General features: G+C 44.8%; 1 pseudogene; it reads right to left on the bottom strand.

Annotated features, from left to right (window-relative positions):
• Positions 1 to 17,761, bottom strand: part of LOC112236628 — a 157,352-nt pseudogene extending 139,591 nt beyond the window's left edge.
• Positions 17,762 to 19,038: the final 1,277 nt, after the last annotated feature.

Here is a 19,038-nt window from a genome sequence, read left to right as displayed (position 1 = left end):
CCCCACCTCTACAGTGTTATTATAACTGTTCCCCCCACCTCTACAGTGTTATTATAACTGTTCCCCACCTCTACAGTGTTATTATAACTGTTCCCCCCCCCCACCTCTACAGTGTTATTATAACTGTTCCCCCACCTCTACAGTGTTATTATAACTGTTCCCCCCACCTCTACAGTGTTATTATAACTGTTCCCCCCCACCTCTACAGTGTTATTATAACTGTTCCCCCCACCTCTACAGTGTTATTATAACTGTTCCCCCCACCTCTACAGTGTTATTATAACTGTTCCCCCCCACCTCTACAGTGTTATTATAACTGTCCCCCCCCACCTCTACAGTGTTATTATAACTGTTCCCCCACCTCTACAGTGTTATTATAACTGTTCCCCCTCCTCACCTCTACAGTGTTATTATAACTGTTCCCCCCACCTCTACAGTGTTATTATAACTGTTCCCCCACCTCTACAGTGTTTATAACTGTTCCCCCCACCTCTACAGTGTTATTATAACTGTCCCCCCACCTCTACAGTGTTATTATAACTGTTCCCCCCACCTCTACAGTGTTATTATAACTGTTCCCCCACCTCTACAGTGTTATTATAACTGTCCCCCCCACCTCTACAGTGTTATTATAACTGTCCCCCACCTCTACAGTGTTATTATAACTGTTCCCCCACCTCTACAGTGTTATTATAACTGTCCCCCACCTCTACAGTGTTATTATAACTGTCCCCCACCTCTACAGTGTTATTATAACTGTTCCCCCCCACCTCTACAGTGTTATTATAACTGTCCCCCCCCCACCTCTACAGTGTTATTATAACTGTCCCCCACCTCTACAGTGTTATTATAACTGTTCCCCCCACCTCTACAGTGTTATTATAACTGTCCCCCCACCTCTACAGTGTTATTATAACTGTTCCCCCCCACCTCTACAGTGTTATTATAACTGTTCCCCCCACCTCTACAGTGTTATTATAACTGTTCCCCCACCTCTACAGTGTTATTATAACTGTTCCCCCCCACCTCTACAGTGTTATTATAACTGTCCCCCCACCTCTACAGTGTTATTATAACTGTTCCCCCACACCTCTACAGTGTTATTATAACTGTTCCCCCACCTCTACAGTGTTATTATAACTGTTCCCCCCACCTCTACAGTGTTATTATAACTGTCCCCCCACCTCTACAGTGTTATTATAACTGTTCCCCCCACCTCTACAGTGTTATTATAACTGTTCCCCCCCACCTCTACAGTGTTATTATAACTGTTCCCCCCACCTCTACAGTGTTATTATAACTGTTCCCCCACCTCTACAGTGTTATTATAACTGTTCCCCCCCCACCTCTACAGTGTTATTATAACTGTTCCCCCCCACCTCTACAGTGTTATTATAACTGTCCCCCACCTCTACAGTGTTATTATAACTGTCCCCCACCTCTACAGTGTTATTATAACTGTCCCCCCCACCTCTACAGTGTTATTATAACTGTTCCCCCCCACCTCTACAGTGTTATTATAACTGTTCCCCCCACCTCTACAGTGTTATTATAACTGTTCCCCCCCACCTCTACAGTGTTATTATAACTGTTCCCCCCCACCTCTACAGTGTTATTATAACTGTCCCCCCCCCACCTCTACAGTGTTATTATAACTGTTCCCCCACCACCTCTACAGTGTTATTATAACTGTTCCCCCACCTCTACAGTGTTATTATAACTGTTCCCCCCCCCTCTACAGTGTTATTATAACTGTTCCCCCCACCTCTACAGTGTTATTATAACTGTTCCCCCCACCTCTACAGTGTTATTATAACTGTTCCCCCCACCTCTACAGTGTTATTATAACTGTTCCCCCCCACCTCTACAGTGTTATTATAACTGTCCCCCCCCACCTCTACAGTGTTATTATAACTGTTCCCCCCACCTCTACAGTGTTATTATAACTGTTCCCCCCCCACCTCTACAGTGTTATTATAACTGTTCCCCCCACCTCTACAGTGTTATTATAACTGTTCCCCCCACCTCTACAGTGTTATTATAACTGTTCCCCCACCCACAGTGTTATTATAACTCTACAGTGTTATTATAACTGTCCCCCCCCCACCTCTACAGTGTTATTATAACTGTCCCCCCCCACCTCTACAGTGTTATTATAACTGTTCCCCCCACCTCTACAGTGTTATTATAACTGTTCCCCCACCTCTACAGTGTTATTATAACTGTTCCCCCCACCTCTACAGTGTTATTATAACTGTCCCCCACCTCTACAGTGTTATTATAACTGTTCCCCCCACCTCTACAGTGTTATTATAACTGTCCCCCCCACCTCTACAGTGTTATTATAACTGTTCCCCCCCCACCTCTACAGTGTTATTATAACTGTTCCCCACCTCTACAGTGTTATTATAACTGTCCCCCCCACCTCTACAGTGTTATTATAACTGTTCCCCCCCCCACCTCTACAGTGTTATTATAACTGTCCCCCCCCACCTCTACAGTGTTATTATAACTGTCCCCCCACCTCTACAGTGTTATTATAACTGTTCCCCCCCACCTCTACAGTGTTATTATAACTGTTCCCCCCCCCCACCTCTACAGTGTTATTATAACTGTTCCCCCCACCTCTACAGTGTTATTATAACTGTTCCCCCCACCTCTACAGTGTTATTATAACTGTTCCCCCCACCTCTACAGTGTTATTATAACTGTTCCCCCCACCTCTACAGTGTTATTATAACTGTTCCCCCCACCTCTACAGTGTTATTATAACTGTTCCCCCCCCACCTCTACAGTGTTATTATAACTGTTCCCCCCCACCTCTACAGTGTTATTATAACTGTTCCCCCCACCTCTACAGTGTTATTATAACTGTTCCCCCCCCTCTACAGTGTTATTATAACTGTTCCCCCCCACCTCTACAGTGTTATTATAACTGTTCCCCCCACCTCTACAGTGTTATTATAACTGTTCCCCCCCACCTCTACAGTGTTATTATAACTGTTCCCCCTCACCTCTACAGTGTTATTATAACTGTTCCCCCCCACCTCTACAGTGTTATTATAACTGTTCCCCCCACCTCTACAGTGTTATTATAACTGTTCCCCCCCACCTCTACAGTGTTATTATAACTGTCCCCCCCACCTCTACAGTGTTATTATAACTGTTCCCCCCCACCTCTACAGTGTTATTATAACTGTTCCCCCACCTCTACAGTGTTATTATAACTGTTTAACTGTTCCCCCCCACCTCTACAGTGTTATTATAACTGTCCCCCCACCTCTACAGTGTTATTATAACTGTTCCCCCTCACCTCTACAGTGTTATTATAACTGTCCCCCCCACCTCTACAGTGTTATTATAACTGTTCCCCCCACCTCTACAGTGTTATTATAACTGTCCCCCCCCCTCTACACCTCTACAGTGTTATTATAACTGTCCCCCCACCTCTACAGTGTTATTATAACTGTTCCCCCCACCTCTACAGTGTTATTATAACTGTTCCCCCCACCTCTACAGTGTTATTATAACTGTCCCCCCACCTCTACAGTGTTATTATAACTGTTCCCCCCCACCTCTACAGTGTTATTATAACTGTTCCCCCCCACCTCTACAGTGTTATTATAACTGTTCCCCCACCTCTACAGTGTTATTATAACTGTTCCCCCCACCTCTACAGTGTTATTATAACTGTTCCCCCCACCTCTACAGTGTTATTATAACTGTCCCCCCACCTCTACAGTGTTATTATAACTGTCCCCCCCACCTCTACAGTGTTATTATAACTGTTTCCCCCCCCACCTCTACAGTGTTATTATAACTGTTCCCCCCACCTCTACAGTGTTATTATAACTGTTCCCCCACCTCTACAGTGTTATTATAACTGTTCCCCCCACCTCTACAGTGTTATTATAACTGTCCCCCCACCTCTACAGTGTTATTATAACTGTTCCCCCCCCACCTCTACAGTGTTATTATAACTGTTCCCCCTCACCTCTACAGTTTTATTATAACTGTCCCCCCACCTCTACAGTGTTATTATAACTGTTTCCCCCCACCACTACAGTGTTATTATAACTGTTCCCCCCACCTCTACAGTGTTATTATAACTGTTCCCCCCACCTCTACAGTGTTATTATAACTGTCCCCCCCACCTCTACAGTGTTATTATAACTGTCCCCCCACCTCTATAGTGTTATTATAACTGTCCCCCCCCACATCTATAGTGTTATTATAACTGTTCCCCCACCTCTACAGTGTTATTATAACTGTTCCCCCCACCACCTCTACAGTGTTATTATAACTGTTCCCCCCCACCTCTACAGTGTTATTATAACTGTCCCCCCTCACCTCTACAGTGTTATTATAACTGTTCCCCCCACCTCTACAGTGTTATTATAACTGTTCCCCCCACCTCTACAGTGTTATTATAACTGTTCCCCCACCTCTACAGTGTTATTATAACTGTTCCCCCCACCTCTACAGTGTTATTATAACTGTTCCCCCCACCTCTACAGTGTTATTATAACTGTTCCCCCCACCCCCCTCACCTCTACAGTGTTATTATAACTGTTTCCCCCCACCTCTACAGTGTTATTATAACTGTTCCCCCCACCTCTACAGTGTTATTATAACTGTCCCCCCCACCTCTACAGTGTTATTATAACTGTTCCCCCCCCACCTCTACAGTGTTATTATAACTGTTCCCCCCCCACCTCTACAGTGTTATTATAACTGTTCCCCCACACCTCTACAGTGTTATTATAACTGTTCCCCCCACACCTCTACAGTGTTATTATAACTGTTCCCCCTCACCTCTACAGTGTTATTATAACTGTCCCCCTCACCTCTACAGTGTTATTATAACTGTTCCCCCCACCTCTACAGTGTTATTATAACTGTTCCCCCCACCTCTACAGTGTTATTATAACACCAGTGTTATTACCTCTACAGTGTTATTATAACTGTTCCCCCCACCTCTACAGTGTTATTATAACTGTTCCCCCCACCTCTACAGTGTTATTATAACTGTTCCCCCCCCACCTCTACAGTGTTATTATAACTGTCCCCCCACCTCTACAGTGTTATTATAACTGTTCCCCCCCACCTCTACAGTGTTATTATAACTGTTCCCCCCCCACCTCTACAGTGTTATTATAACTGTCCCCCCCCCCACCTCTACAGTGTTATTATAACTGTTCCCCCACCTCTACAGTGTTATTATAACTGTTCCCCCCCACCTCTACAGTGTTATTATAACTGTTCCCCCCCCACCTCTACAGTGTTATTATAACTGTTCCCCCCACCTCTACAGTGTTATTATAACTGTTCCCCCCACCTCTACAGTGTTATTATAACTGTCCCCCCCACCTCTACCTGTTCCCCCCACCTCTACAGTGTTATTATAACTGTTCCCCCCCACCTCTACAGTGTTATTATAACTGTTACCCCCCCCACCTCTACAGTGTTATTATAACTGTTCCCCCCCACCTCTACAGTGTTATTATAACTGTTCCCCCCACCTCTACAGTGTTATTATAACTGTCCCCCCACCTCTACAGTGTTTATTATAACTGTTCCCCCCACCTCTACAGTGTTATTATAACTGTTCCCCCCACCTCTACAGTGTTATTATAACTGTTCCCCCCCCTACCTCTACAGTGTTATTATAACTGTTCCCCCCACCTCTACAGTGTTATTATAACTGTCCCCCCACCTCTACAGTGTTATTATAACTGTTCCCCCCCACCTCTACAGTGTTATTATAACTGTTCCCCCACCTCTACAGTGTTATTATAACTGTTCCCCCCACCTCTACAGTGTTATTATAACTGTTCCCCCCACCTCTACAGTGTTATTATAACTGTTCCCCCCCCACCTCTACAGTGTTATTATAACTGTTCCCCCCCACCTCTACAGTGTTATTATAACTGTCCCCCCACCTCTACAGTGTTATTATAACTGTTCCCCCCCACCTCTACAGTGTTATTATAACTGTTCCCCCCACCTCTACAGTGTTATTATAACTGTTCCCCCCCACCTCTACAGTGTTATTATAACTGTTCCCCCCACCTCTACAGTGTTATTATAACTGTTCCCCCCACCTCTACAGTGTTATTATAACTGTTCCCCCCCACCTCTACAGTGTTATTATAACTGTTCCCCCCACCTCTACAGTGTTATTATAACTGTCCCCCCACCTCTACAGTGTTATTATAACTGTTCCCCCCACCTCTACAGTGTTATTATAACTGTTCCCCCCACCTCTACAGTGTTATTATAACTGTTCCCCCCCACCTCTACAGTGTTATTATAACTGTTCCCCCCACCTCTACAGTGTTATTATAACTGTTCCCCCCACCTCTACAGTGTTATTATAACTGTTCCCCCTCACCTCTACAGTGTTATTATAACTGTTCCCCCCACCTCTACAGTGTTATTATAACTGTTCCCCCCACCTCTACAGTGTTATTATAACTGTTCCCCCACCTCTACAGTGTTATTATAACTGTCCCCCCCACCTCTACAGTGTTATTATAACTGTTCCCCCCACCTCTACAGTGTTATTATAACTGTTCCCCCCCTCCCCCCACCTCTACAGTGTTATTATAACTGTTCCCCCCACCTCTACAGTGTTATTATAACTGTTCCCCCCACCTCTACAGTGTTATTATAACTGTCCCCCCACCTCTACAGTGTTATTATAACTGTTCCCCCCACCTCTACAGTGTTATTATAACTGTTCCCCCCACCTCTACAGTGTTATTATAACTGTTCCCCCCCACCTCTACAGTGTTATTATAACTGTCCCCCCACCTCTACAGTGTTATTATAACTGTTCCCCCCCCCACCTCTACAGTGTTATTATAACTGTCCCCCTCACCTCTACAGTGTTATTATAACTGTTCCCCCCCCACCTCTACAGTGTTATTATAACTGTTCCCCCCCCCCACCTCTACAGTGTTATTATAACTGTCCCCCCACCTCTACAGTGTTATTATAACTGTCCCCCCACCTCTACAGTGTTATTATAACTGTTCCCCCCACCTCTACAGTGTTATTATAACTGTCCCCCCCACCTCTACAGTGTTATTATAACTGTTCCCCCCCACCTCTACAGTGTTATTATAACTGTTCCCCCCCCACCTCTACAGTGTTATTATAACTGTCCCCCCACCTCTACAGTGTTATTATAACTGTTCCCCCCACCTCTACAGTGTTATTATAACTGTCCCCCCCCACCTCTACAGTGTTATTATAACTGTTCCCCCACCTCTACAGTGTTATTATAACTGTTCCCCCCACCTCTACAGTGTTATTATAACTGTTCCCCCCACCTCTACAGTGTTATTATAACTGTTCCCCCACCTCTACAGTGTTATTATAACTGTTCCCCCCACCTCTACAGTGTTATTATAACTGTTCCCCCCACCTCTACAGTGTTATTATAACTGTCCCCCCACCTCTACAGTGTTATTATAACTGTTCCCCCCACCTCTACAGTGTTATTATAACTGTCCCCCCTCTACAGTGTTATTATAACTGTTCCCCCCACCTCTACAGTGTTATTATAACTGTTCCCCCCACCTCTACAGTGTTATTACTGTTCCCCCCACCTCTACAGTGTTATTATAACTGTTCCCCCCCACCTCTACAGTGTTATTATAACTGTTCCCCCCACCTCTACAGTGTTATTATAACTGTTCCCCCACCACCTCTACAGTGTTATTATAACTGTTCCCCCACCTCTACAGTGTTATTATAACTGTTCCCCCACCTCTACAGTGTTATTATAACTGTTCCCCCCCACCTCTACAGTGTTATTATAACTGTCCCCCCCACCTCTACAGTGTTATTATAACTGTCCCCCCCCACCTCTACAGTGTTATTATAACTGTTCCCCCCCACCTCTACAGTGTTATTATAACTGTTCCCCCCACCTCTACAGTGTTATTATAACTGTTCCCCCCACCTCTACAGTGTTATTATAACTGTTCCCCCCACCTCTACAGTGTTATTATAACTGTTCCCCCCACCTCTACAGTGTTATTATAACTGTTCCCCCCACCTCTACAGTGTTATTATAACTGTTCCCCCCACCTCTACAGTGTTATTATAACTGTTCCCCCCCACCTCTACAGTGTTATTATAACTGTCCCCCCACCTCTACAGTGTTATTATAACTGTTCCCCCCCACCTCTACAGTGTTATTATAACTGTTCCCCCCCCACCTCTACAGTGTTATTATAACTGTTCCCCCCCACCTCTACAGTGTTATTATAACTGTTCCCCCCCACCTCTACAGTGTTATTATAACTGTCCCCCCACCTCTACAGTGTTATTATAACTGTTCCCCCCCCACCTCTACAGTGTTATTATAACTGTTCCCCCCACCTCTACAGTGTTATTATAACTGTCCCCCCCACCTCTACAGTGTTATTATAACTGTTCCCCCCACCTCTACAGTGTTATTATAACTGTTCCCCCCCACCTCTACAGTGTTATTATAACTGTTCCCCCCCCACCTCTACAGTGTTATTATAACTGTCCCCCCCACCTCTACAGTGTTATTATAACTGTCCCCCCCACCTCTACAGTGTTATTATAACTGTTCCCCCCACCTCTACAGTGTTATTATAACTGTTCCCCCCCACCTCTACAGTGTTATTATAACTGTTCCCCCCCCACCTCTACAGTGTTATTATAACTGTCCCCCCCCACCTCTACAGTGTTATTATAACTGTTCCCCCCACCTCTACAGTGTTATTATAACTGTCCCCCCACCTCTACAGTGTTATTATAACTGTCCCCCCCCACCTCTACAGTGTTATTATAACTGTCCCCCCACCTCTACAGTGTTATTATAACTGTTCCCCCCACCTCTACAGTGTTATTATAACTGTTCCCAGTGTTATTATAACTGTTCCCCCACCTCTACAGTGTTATTATAACTGTTCCCCCCACCTCTACAGTGTTATTATAACTGTCCCCCCCACCTCTACAGTGTTATTATAACTGTTTCCCCCCACCTCTACAGTGTTATTATAACTGTCCCCCACCTCTACAGTGTTATTATAACTGTTTCCCCCCCCACCTCTACAGTGTTATTATAACTGTCCCCCCCACCTCTACAGTGTTATTATAACTGTTCCCCCCACCTCTACAGTGTTATTATAACTGTTCCCCCCCCACCTCTACAGTGTTATTATAACTGTTCCCCCACCTCTACAGTGTTATTATAACTGTTCCCCCCACCTCTACAGTGTTATTATAACTGTCCCCCCACCTCTACAGTGTTATTATAACTGTTCCCCCCACCTCTACAGTGTTATTATAACTGTCCCCCCCCCCACCTCTACAGTGTTATTATAACTGTCCCCCCACCTCTACAGTGTTATTATAACTGTTCCCCCCCACCTCTACAGTGTTATTATAACTGTTTCCCCCCCCACCTCTACAGTGTTATTATAACTGTTCCCCCCCACCTCTACAGTGTTATTATAACTGTTCCCCCCACCTCTACAGTGTTATTATAACTGTCCCCCCACCTCTACAGTGTTATTATAACTGTCCCCCCACCTCTACAGTGTTATTATAACTGTTCCCCCCCACCTCTACAGTGTTATTATAACTGTCCCCCCACCTCTACAGTGTTATTATAACTGTCCCCCCACCTCTACAGTGTTATTATAACTGTCCCCCCACCTCTACAGTGTTATTATAACTGTTCCCCCCCACCTCTACAGTGTTATTATAACTGTTCCCCCCACCTCTACAGTGTTATTATAACTGTTTCCCCCAACACCTCTACAGTGTTATTATAACTGTTCCCCCCCACCTCTACAGTGTTATTATAACTGTTCCCCCCACCTCTACAGTGTTATTATAACTGTTCCCCCCCACCTCTACAGTGTTATTATAACTGTTCCCCCCCCACCTCTACAGTGTTATTATAACTGTCCCCCCCACCTCTACAGTGTTATTATAACTGTTCCCCCCCCCCACCTCTACAGTGTTATTATAACTGTTCCCCCCACCTCTACAGTGTTATTATAACTGTTCCCCCCCCACCTCTACAGTGTTATTATAACTGTTCCCCCACCTCTACAGTGTTATTATAACTGTTCCCCCACCTCTACAGTGTTATTATAACTGTTCCCCCCCACCTCTACAGTGTTATTATAACTGTTCCCCCCACTCTCTACAGTGTTATTATAACTGTTCCCCCCACCTCTACAGTGTTATTATAACTGTTCCCCCCACCTCTACAGTGTTATTATAACTGTTCCCCCCCACCTCTACAGTGTTATTATAACTGTTCCCCCCCTCACCTCTACAGTGTTATTATAACTGTTCCCCCCACCTCTACAGTGTTATTATAACTGTCCCCCCCCACCTCTACAGTGTTATTATAACTGTTCCCCCCACCTCTACAGTGTTATTATAACTGTTCCCCCCACCTCTACAGTGTTATTATAACTGTTCCCCCCACCTCTACAGTGTTATTATAACTGTTCCCCCACCTCTACAGTGTTATTATAACTGTTCCCCCACCTCTACAGTGTTATTATAACTGTCCCCCCACCTCTACAGTGTTATTATAACTGTTCCCCCACCTCTACAGTGTTATTATAACTGTCCCCCCACCTCTACAGTGTTATTATAACTGTCCCCCCCACCTCTACAGTGTTATTATAACTGTTCCCCCCTCACCTCTACAGTGTTATTATAACTGTTCCCCCCCCACCTCTACAGTGTTATTATAACTGTCCCCCCCCACCTCTACAGTGTTATTATAACTGTTCCCCCACCTCTACAGTGTTATTATAACTGTTCCCCCCACCTCTACAGTGTTATTATAACTGTCCCCCCCACCTCTACAGTGTTATTATAACTGTTCCCCCCCACCTCTACAGTGTTATTATAACTGTTCCCCCCACCTCTACAGTGTTATTATAACTGTCCCCCCACCTCTACAGTGTTATTATAACTGTTCCCCCACACCTCTACAGTGTTATTATAACTGTTCCCCCACCTCTACAGTGTTATTATAACTGTTCCCCCCTCTCACCTCTACAGTGTTATTATAACTGTCCTCCCCACCTCTACAGTGTTATTATAACTGTTCCCCCCCACCTCTACAGTGTTATTATAACTGTTCCCCCCACCTCTACAGTGTTATTATAACTGTCCCCCCACCTCTACAGTGTTATTATAACTGTTCCCCCCACCTCTACAGTGTTATTATAACTGTTCCCCCCACCTCTACAGTGTTATTATAACTGTCCCCCCACCTCTACAGTGTTATTATAACTGTCCCCCCCCACCTCTACAGTGTTATTATAACTGTCCCCCCCACCTCTACAGTGTTATTATAACTGTTCCCCCCACCTCTACAGTGTTATTATAACTGTTCCCCCCACCTCTACAGTTTTATTATAACTGTCCCCCACCTCTACAGTGTTATTATAACTGTTCCCCCCCACCTCTACAGTGTTATTATAACTGTCCCCCCCACCTCTACAGTGTTATTATAACTGTTCCCCCCACCTCTACAGTGTTATTATAACTGTCCCCCCCCACCTCTACAGTGTTATTATAACTGTCCCCCTCACCTCTACAGTGTTATTATAACTGTTCCCCCCCCACCTCTACAGTGTTATTATAACTGTTCCCCCCCCACCACTACAGTGTTATTATAACTGTTCCCCCCCACCTCTACAGTGTTATTATAACTGTCCCCCCACCTCTACAGTGTTATTATAACTGTTCCCCCACCTCTACAGTGTTATTATAACTGTTCCCCCCCACCTCTACAGTGTTATTATAACTGTTCCCCCACCTCTACAGTGTTATTATAACTGTTTCCCCCCACCTCTACAGTGTTATTATAACTGTTCCCCCCCACCTCTACAGTGTTATTATAACTGTTCCCCCCACCTCTACAGTGTTATTATAACTGTTCCCCCCCACCTCTACAGTGTTATTATAACTGTTCCCCCACCTCTACAGTGTTATTATAACTGTCCCCCCCCACTACAGTGTTATTATAACTGTTCCCCCCCACCTCTACAGTGTTATTATAACTGTCCCCCCACCTCTACAGTGTTATTATAACTGTTCCCCCCCACCTCTACAGTGTTATTATAACTGTTCCCCCCACCTCTACAGTGTTATTATAACTGTCCCCCCCACCTCTACAGTGTTATTATAACTGTTCCCCCCACCTCTACAGTGTTATTATAACTGTTCCCCCCACCTCTACAGTGTTATTATAACTGTTCCCCCACACCTCTACAGTGTTATTATAACTGTCCCCCCCCACCTCTACAGTGTTATTATAACTGTTCCCCCCACCTCTACAGTGTTATTATAACTGTTCCCCCCCCACCTCTACAGTGTTATTATAACTGTTCCCCCCCCCCCTCACCTCTACAGTGTTATTATAACTGTTCCCCCCACCTCTACAGTGTTATTATAACTGTTCCCCCCCACCTCTACAGTGTTATTATAACTGTCCCCCCACCTCTACAGTGTTATTATAACTGTTTCCCCCCACCTCTACAGTGTTATTATAACTGTCCCCCCACCTCTACAGTGTTATTATAACTGTTCCCCCCACCTCTACAGTGTTATTATAACTGTCCTCCCCCACCTCTACAGTGTTATTATAACTGTTCCCCCCACCTCTACAGTGTTATTATAACTGTTCCCCCCACCTCTACAGTGTTATTATAACTGTTCCCCCACCTCTACAGTGTTATTATAACTGTTCCCCCCCCACCTCTACAGTGTTATTATAACTGTCCCCCCACCTCTACAGTGTTATTATAACTGTTCCCCCACCTCTACAGTGTTATTATAACTGTTCCCCCCACCTCTACAGTGTTATTATAACTGTCCCCCCACCTCTACAGTGTTATTATAACTGTTCCCCCTCACCTCTACAGTGTTATTATAACTGTTCCCCCACCTCTACAGTGTTATTATAACTGTCCCCCCACCTCTACAGTGTTATTATAACTGTTCCCCCACCTCTACAGTGTTATTATAACTGTCCCCCCCACATCTACAGTGTTATTATAACTGTTCCCCCACCTCTACAGTGTTATTATAACTGTCCTCCCCCCACATCTACAGTGTTATTATAACTGTTCCCCCCCACCTCTACAGTGTTATTATAACTGTTCCCCCCCACCTCTACAGTGTTATTATAACTGTTCCCCCCCACCTCTACAGTGTTATTATAACTGTCCCCCCACCTCTACAGTGTTATTATAACTGTTCCCCCACCTCTACAGTGTTATTATAACTGTTCCCCCCACCTCTACAGTGTTATTATAACTGTCCCCCCCCCCCACCTCTACAGTGTTATTATAACTGTTTCCCCCCACCTCTACAGTGTTATTATAACTGTTCCCCCCCACCTCTACAGTGTTATTATAACTGTTCCCCCCACCTCTACAGTGTTATTATAACTGTTCCCCCAACAACCTCTACAGTGTTATTATAACTGTTCCCCCCACCTCTACAGTGTTATTATAACTGTTCCCCCCCTCACCTCTACAGTGTTATTATAACTTCCACCCCCACCTCTACAGTGTTATTATAACTGTTTCCCCCTCACCTCTACAGTACCTTATTATAACTGTTCCCCCCACCTCTACAGTGTTATTATAACTGTCCCCCCCACCTCTACAGTGTTATTATAACTGTCCCCCCACCTCTACAGTGTTATTATAACTGTTCCCCCCACCTCTACAGTGTTATTATAACTGTTCCCCCCACCTCTACAGTGTTATTATAACTGTTCCCCCCCACCTCTACAGTGTTATTATAACTGTCCTCCCCCACCTCTACAGTGTTATTATAACTGTTCCCCCACCTCTACAGTGTTATTATAACTGTTCCCCCACCTCTACAGTGTTATTATAACTGTTCCCCCCACCTCTACAGAGTTATTATAACTGCCCCCCCCTCTACAGTGTTATTATAACTGTCCCCCCACCTCTACAGTGTTATTATAACTGTTCCCCCACCTCTACAGTGTTATTATAACTGTTCCCCCCCACCTCTACAGTGTTATTATAACTGTCCCCCCACCTCTACAGTGTTATTATAACTGTTCCCCCCCCCACCTCTACAGTGTTATTATAACTGTTCCCCCCACCTCTACAGTGTTATTATAACTGTCCCCCCCACCTCTACAGTGTTATTATATCTGTTCCCCCACCTCTACAGTGTTATTATAACTGTCCTCCCCCCCACATCTACAGTGTTATTATAACTGTTCCCCCACCTCTACAGTGTTATTATAACTGTCCCCCCACATCTACAGTGTTATTATAACTGTTCCCCCACCTCTACAGAGTTATTATAACTGCCCCCCCACCTCTACAGTGTTATTATAACTGTTCCCCCCACCTCTACAGTGTTATTATAACTGTCCCCCCACCTCTACAGTGTTATTATAACTGTTCCCCCACCTCTACAGTGTTATTATAACTGTTCCCCCCCCACCTCTACAGTGTTATTATAACTGTCCCCCTCACCTCTACCAGTGTTATTATAACTGTTTCCCCCCACCTCTACAGTGTTATTATAACTGTTCCCCCACCTCTACAGTGTTATTATAACTGTTCCCCCCCCACCTCTACAGTGTTATTATAACTGTTCCCCCCAACCTCTACAGTATTATTATAACTGTTCCCCCCACCTCTACAGTGTTATTATAACTGTTCCCCCTCACCTCTACAGTGTTATTATAACTGTCCCCCTCACCTCTACAGTGTTATTATAACTGTCCCCCCACCTCTACAGTGTTATTATAACTGTCCCCCACCTCTACAGTGTTATTATAACTGTCCCCCCACCTCTATAGTGTTATTATAACTGTTCCCCCACCTCTACAGTGTTATTATAACTGTTTCCCCCCACCTCTACAGTGTTATTATAACTGTTCCCCCCACCTCTACAGTGTTATTATAACTGTTCCCCCACCTCTACAGTTTTATTATAACTGTCCCCCCCTCACCTCTACAGTGTTATTATAACTGTTCCCCCCCCACCTCTACAGTGTTATTATAACTGTACCCCCTCCACCTCTACAGTGTTATTATAACTGTTCCCCCACCTCTACAGTGTTATTATAACTGTTCCCCCACCTCTACATTGTTATTATAACTGTTCCCCCCCTCCTCTACAGTGTGATTATAACTGTCCCCCCCACCTCTACAGTGTTATTATAACTGCCCCCCCCCCCACCTCTACAGTGTTATTATAACTGTCCCCCCCACCTCTACAGTGTTATTATAACTGTTCCCCCTCACCTCTACAGTGTTATTATATACTGTTCCACCCCCACCTCTTCAGTGTTATTATAACTGTTCCCCCCACCTCTGAAGTGTTATTATACTGTTCCCCCCACCCCTACAGTGTTATTATAACTGTCCCCCCACCTCTACAGTGTTATTATAACTGTCCCCCACCACTAGTGTTATTATAACTGCCCCCCACCTCTACAGTGTTATTATAACTGTCCCCCCACCTCTACAGTGTTATTATAACTGCTCCCCCACCTCTACAGTGTTATTATAACTGTTTCCCCCACCTCTACAGTGTTATTATAACTGTCCTCCCTCCCCACCTCTACAGTGTTATTATAACTGTTCCCCCTCACCTCTACAGTGTTATTATAACTGTTCCCCCACCTCTACAGTGTTATTATAACTGTTCCCCCACACCTCTACAGTGTTATTATAACTGTCCCCCCACCTCTACAGTGTTATTATAACTGTTCCCCCTCACCTCTACAGTGTTATTATATACGTTCCACCCCCACCTCTACAGTGTTATTATAACTGTTTTCCTCCCTCACCTCTACAGTATTATTATAACTGTTCCCCCACCTCTACAGTGTTATTATAACTGTTCCCCCCCCACCTCTACAGTGTTATTATAACTGTCCCCCCCCAACTCTACAGTGTTATTATAACTGTTCCCCCCACCTCTACAGTGTTATTATAACTGTCCCCCCACCTCTACAGTGTTATTATAACTGTTCCCCCTCACCTCTACAGTGTTATTATAACTGTCCTCCCCACCTCTACAGTATTATTATAACTGTTTCCCCCACCTCTACAGTGTTATTCTAACTGTTCCCCCACCTCTACAGTGTTATTATAACTGTTCCCCACCTCTACAGAGTTATTATAACTGCCCCCCACCTCTACAGTGTTATTATAACTGTCCCCCCACCTCTACAGTGTTATTATAACTGTTCCCCCACCTCTACAGTGTTATTATAACTGTTCCCCCCACCTCTACAGTGTTATTATAACTGTCCCCCCACCTCTACAGTGTTATTATAACTGTTCCCCCCCCTCACCTCTACAGTGTTATTATAACTGTTCCCCCCCACCTCTACAGTGTTATTATAACTGTCCCCCCCCACCTCTACAGTGTTATTATATCTGTTCCCCCACCTCTACAGTGTTATTATAACTGTCCTCCCCCCACATCTACAGTGTTATTATAACTGTTCCCCCACCTCTACAGAGTTATTATAACTGTCCTCCCCCACATCTACAGTGTTATTATAACTGTTCCCCCACCTCTACAGAGTTATTATAACTGCCCCCTACCTCTACAGTGTTATTATAACTGTTCCCCCACCTCTACAGTGTTATTATAACTGTCCCCCCACCTCTACAGTGTTATTATAACTGTTCCCCCACCTCTACAGTGTTATTATAACTGTTCCCCCCACCTCTACAGTGTTATTATAACTGTCCCCCCCCCCTCACCTCTACCATGTTATTATAACGGTTTCCCCCACCACCTCTACAGTTTTATTATAACTGGGCCCCCTCACCTCTACAGTGTTATTATAACTGTTCCCCCCACCTCTACAGTGTTATTATAACTGTACCCCCCTCCACCTCTACAGTGTTATTATAACTGTTCCCGCCCACCTCTACAGTGTTATTATAACTGTTCCCCCCCACCTCTACATTGTTATTATAACTGTTCCCCCCCTCCTCTACAGTGTTATTATAACTGTCCCCCCACCTCTACAGTGTTATTATAACTGTCCCCCCACCTCTACAGTGTTATTATAACTGTCCCCCCCACCTCTACAGTGTTATTATAACTGTTCCCCCCACCTCTACAGTGTTATTATAACTGTCCCCCTCACCTCTACAGTGTTATTATAACTGTTCCCCCCATCTCTACAGTGTTATTATAACTGTTCCCCCCCACCTCTACAGTGTTATTATAACTGTCCCCCCCCACCTCTACAGTGTTATTATAACTGTTCCCCCCACCTCTACAGTGTTATTATAACTGCCCCCCTCACCTCTACAGTGTTATTATAACTGTCCCCCCACCTCTACAGTAGGCACAGCTTTATGATTGTAACTTCGCCAATAAGGTAGCCTACTATAAGTATAGTAACTTTTACACACCTATGGACACCAGCTTGATGTTCTCCTTGTCTAGGAACTCGAGCGCCACCGAAACGTTCTCAAGCTGCATCTGTCGGAAGGTGGGTTTCTGGTTGTATTTCCTGAACATTTTCTTCTGGCTCAACACCTCCAGGAGTCCGATCAGCCGCAGCCCGTCACTCAGGTCCATCTGGAGATTGGTGATCTGCTTGTTGACGCATTTCAGATGCTCGTTACACCAGCGGGTGAAGGTGTTCTGTTGGATCTTCTTCCATGTTGCGCCCTCTGCGAGGTCCTTCTCTGTAGCAGGCATGTCCGGGCGTTGAGCGCCGGTTGGACCGACTGGTGCTGGCGGGGGGTGGGAGCCACTCATTTTTATGGTGGCTGGTTTTTCTGCTCACGGCCAAGGATTTAGGGTGGAGTCTGAGTTGGACGTCCGCTCCCTCTCGCTCTTCTTTCTCCCTCTCGCTCTTCTTTCTCCCCTCGCTCTTCTTTCTCCCTCTCGCTCTTCTTTCTCCCTCTCGCTGCTGCGCCAAAGTTTCTGCGGGAGAAATGACAGAGAGAGAGAGAAAGAGGGATGAGATCTAGGGAAAATAATTGGATTGCCTGGAGTTGTGGATATGTGGAGTTTAATAAGAACCCGAAAAGTTGATGAGTGTTTAGTTTGTCCCCCCTGTAACCGATACAAAGAGGTGGGGGAGTGAAGCTGCAATTCCTTGTATACACATTGTGTTTATGAGCTTGTCCCCCGACATAGTAACATCACACCTGCCACTACAATTCCAGTGTTTAGCTATGATGCATTATGGTACCAAAAGTGGAGTAATGTATAGCCAATCATTTAAACAGCTTCCTAAATATTCTGAAGATAAATGCAGATTGCCCACCGCATGCAAATGGGCATGCATGGTATGCTTCACTAGGCCCTCGCAATCCAACAGACGGTTCTATAGGTTGTAATTAACCAGACTAGGCCCTCGCAATCCAACAGACGGTTCTATAGGTTGTAATTAACCAGAGTAGGCCCTCCCAATCAAACGGACGGTTCTATAGGTTGTAATTAACCAGACTAGGCCCTCGCAATCCAACAGACGGTTCTATAGGTTGTAATTAACCAGACTAGGCCCTCCCAATCCAACAGACGGTTCTATAGGTTGTAATTAACCAGACTAGACCCTCCCAATCCAACAGACGGTTCTATAGGTTGTAATTAACCAGACTAGACCCTCCCAATCCAACAGACGGTTCTATAGGTTGTAATTAACCAGACTAGGCCCTCCCAATCAAACGGACGGTTCTATAGGTTGTAATTAACCAGACTAGACCCTCCCAATCCAACAGACGGTTCTATAGGTTTTAATTAACCAGACTAGAACCACCCAATCCAACAGACGGTTCTATAGGTCGTAATTAACCAGACTAGAACCTATCAATCCAACAGATGGTTCTATAGGTTGTAATTAACCAGACTAGAACCACCCAATCCAACAGACGGTTCTATAGGTTGTAATTGTCACGCCCTGGTCAAAGTATTTTGTGTTTATCTTTATGTATTTGGTCAGGCCAGGGTGTGGCATGGGGTTTTTTGTAA

The sequence above is a fragment of the Oncorhynchus tshawytscha genome, linkage group LG16 (genome assembly GCF_018296145.1).
Source record: "Oncorhynchus tshawytscha isolate Ot180627B linkage group LG16, Otsh_v2.0, whole genome shotgun sequence".
Taxonomy (NCBI): Eukaryota; Metazoa; Chordata; class Actinopteri; order Salmoniformes; family Salmonidae; genus Oncorhynchus; species Oncorhynchus tshawytscha.
The sequence above is the reverse complement of the archived record's forward strand: the minus strand, read 5'-3'. Positions and strand labels throughout refer to the sequence as shown.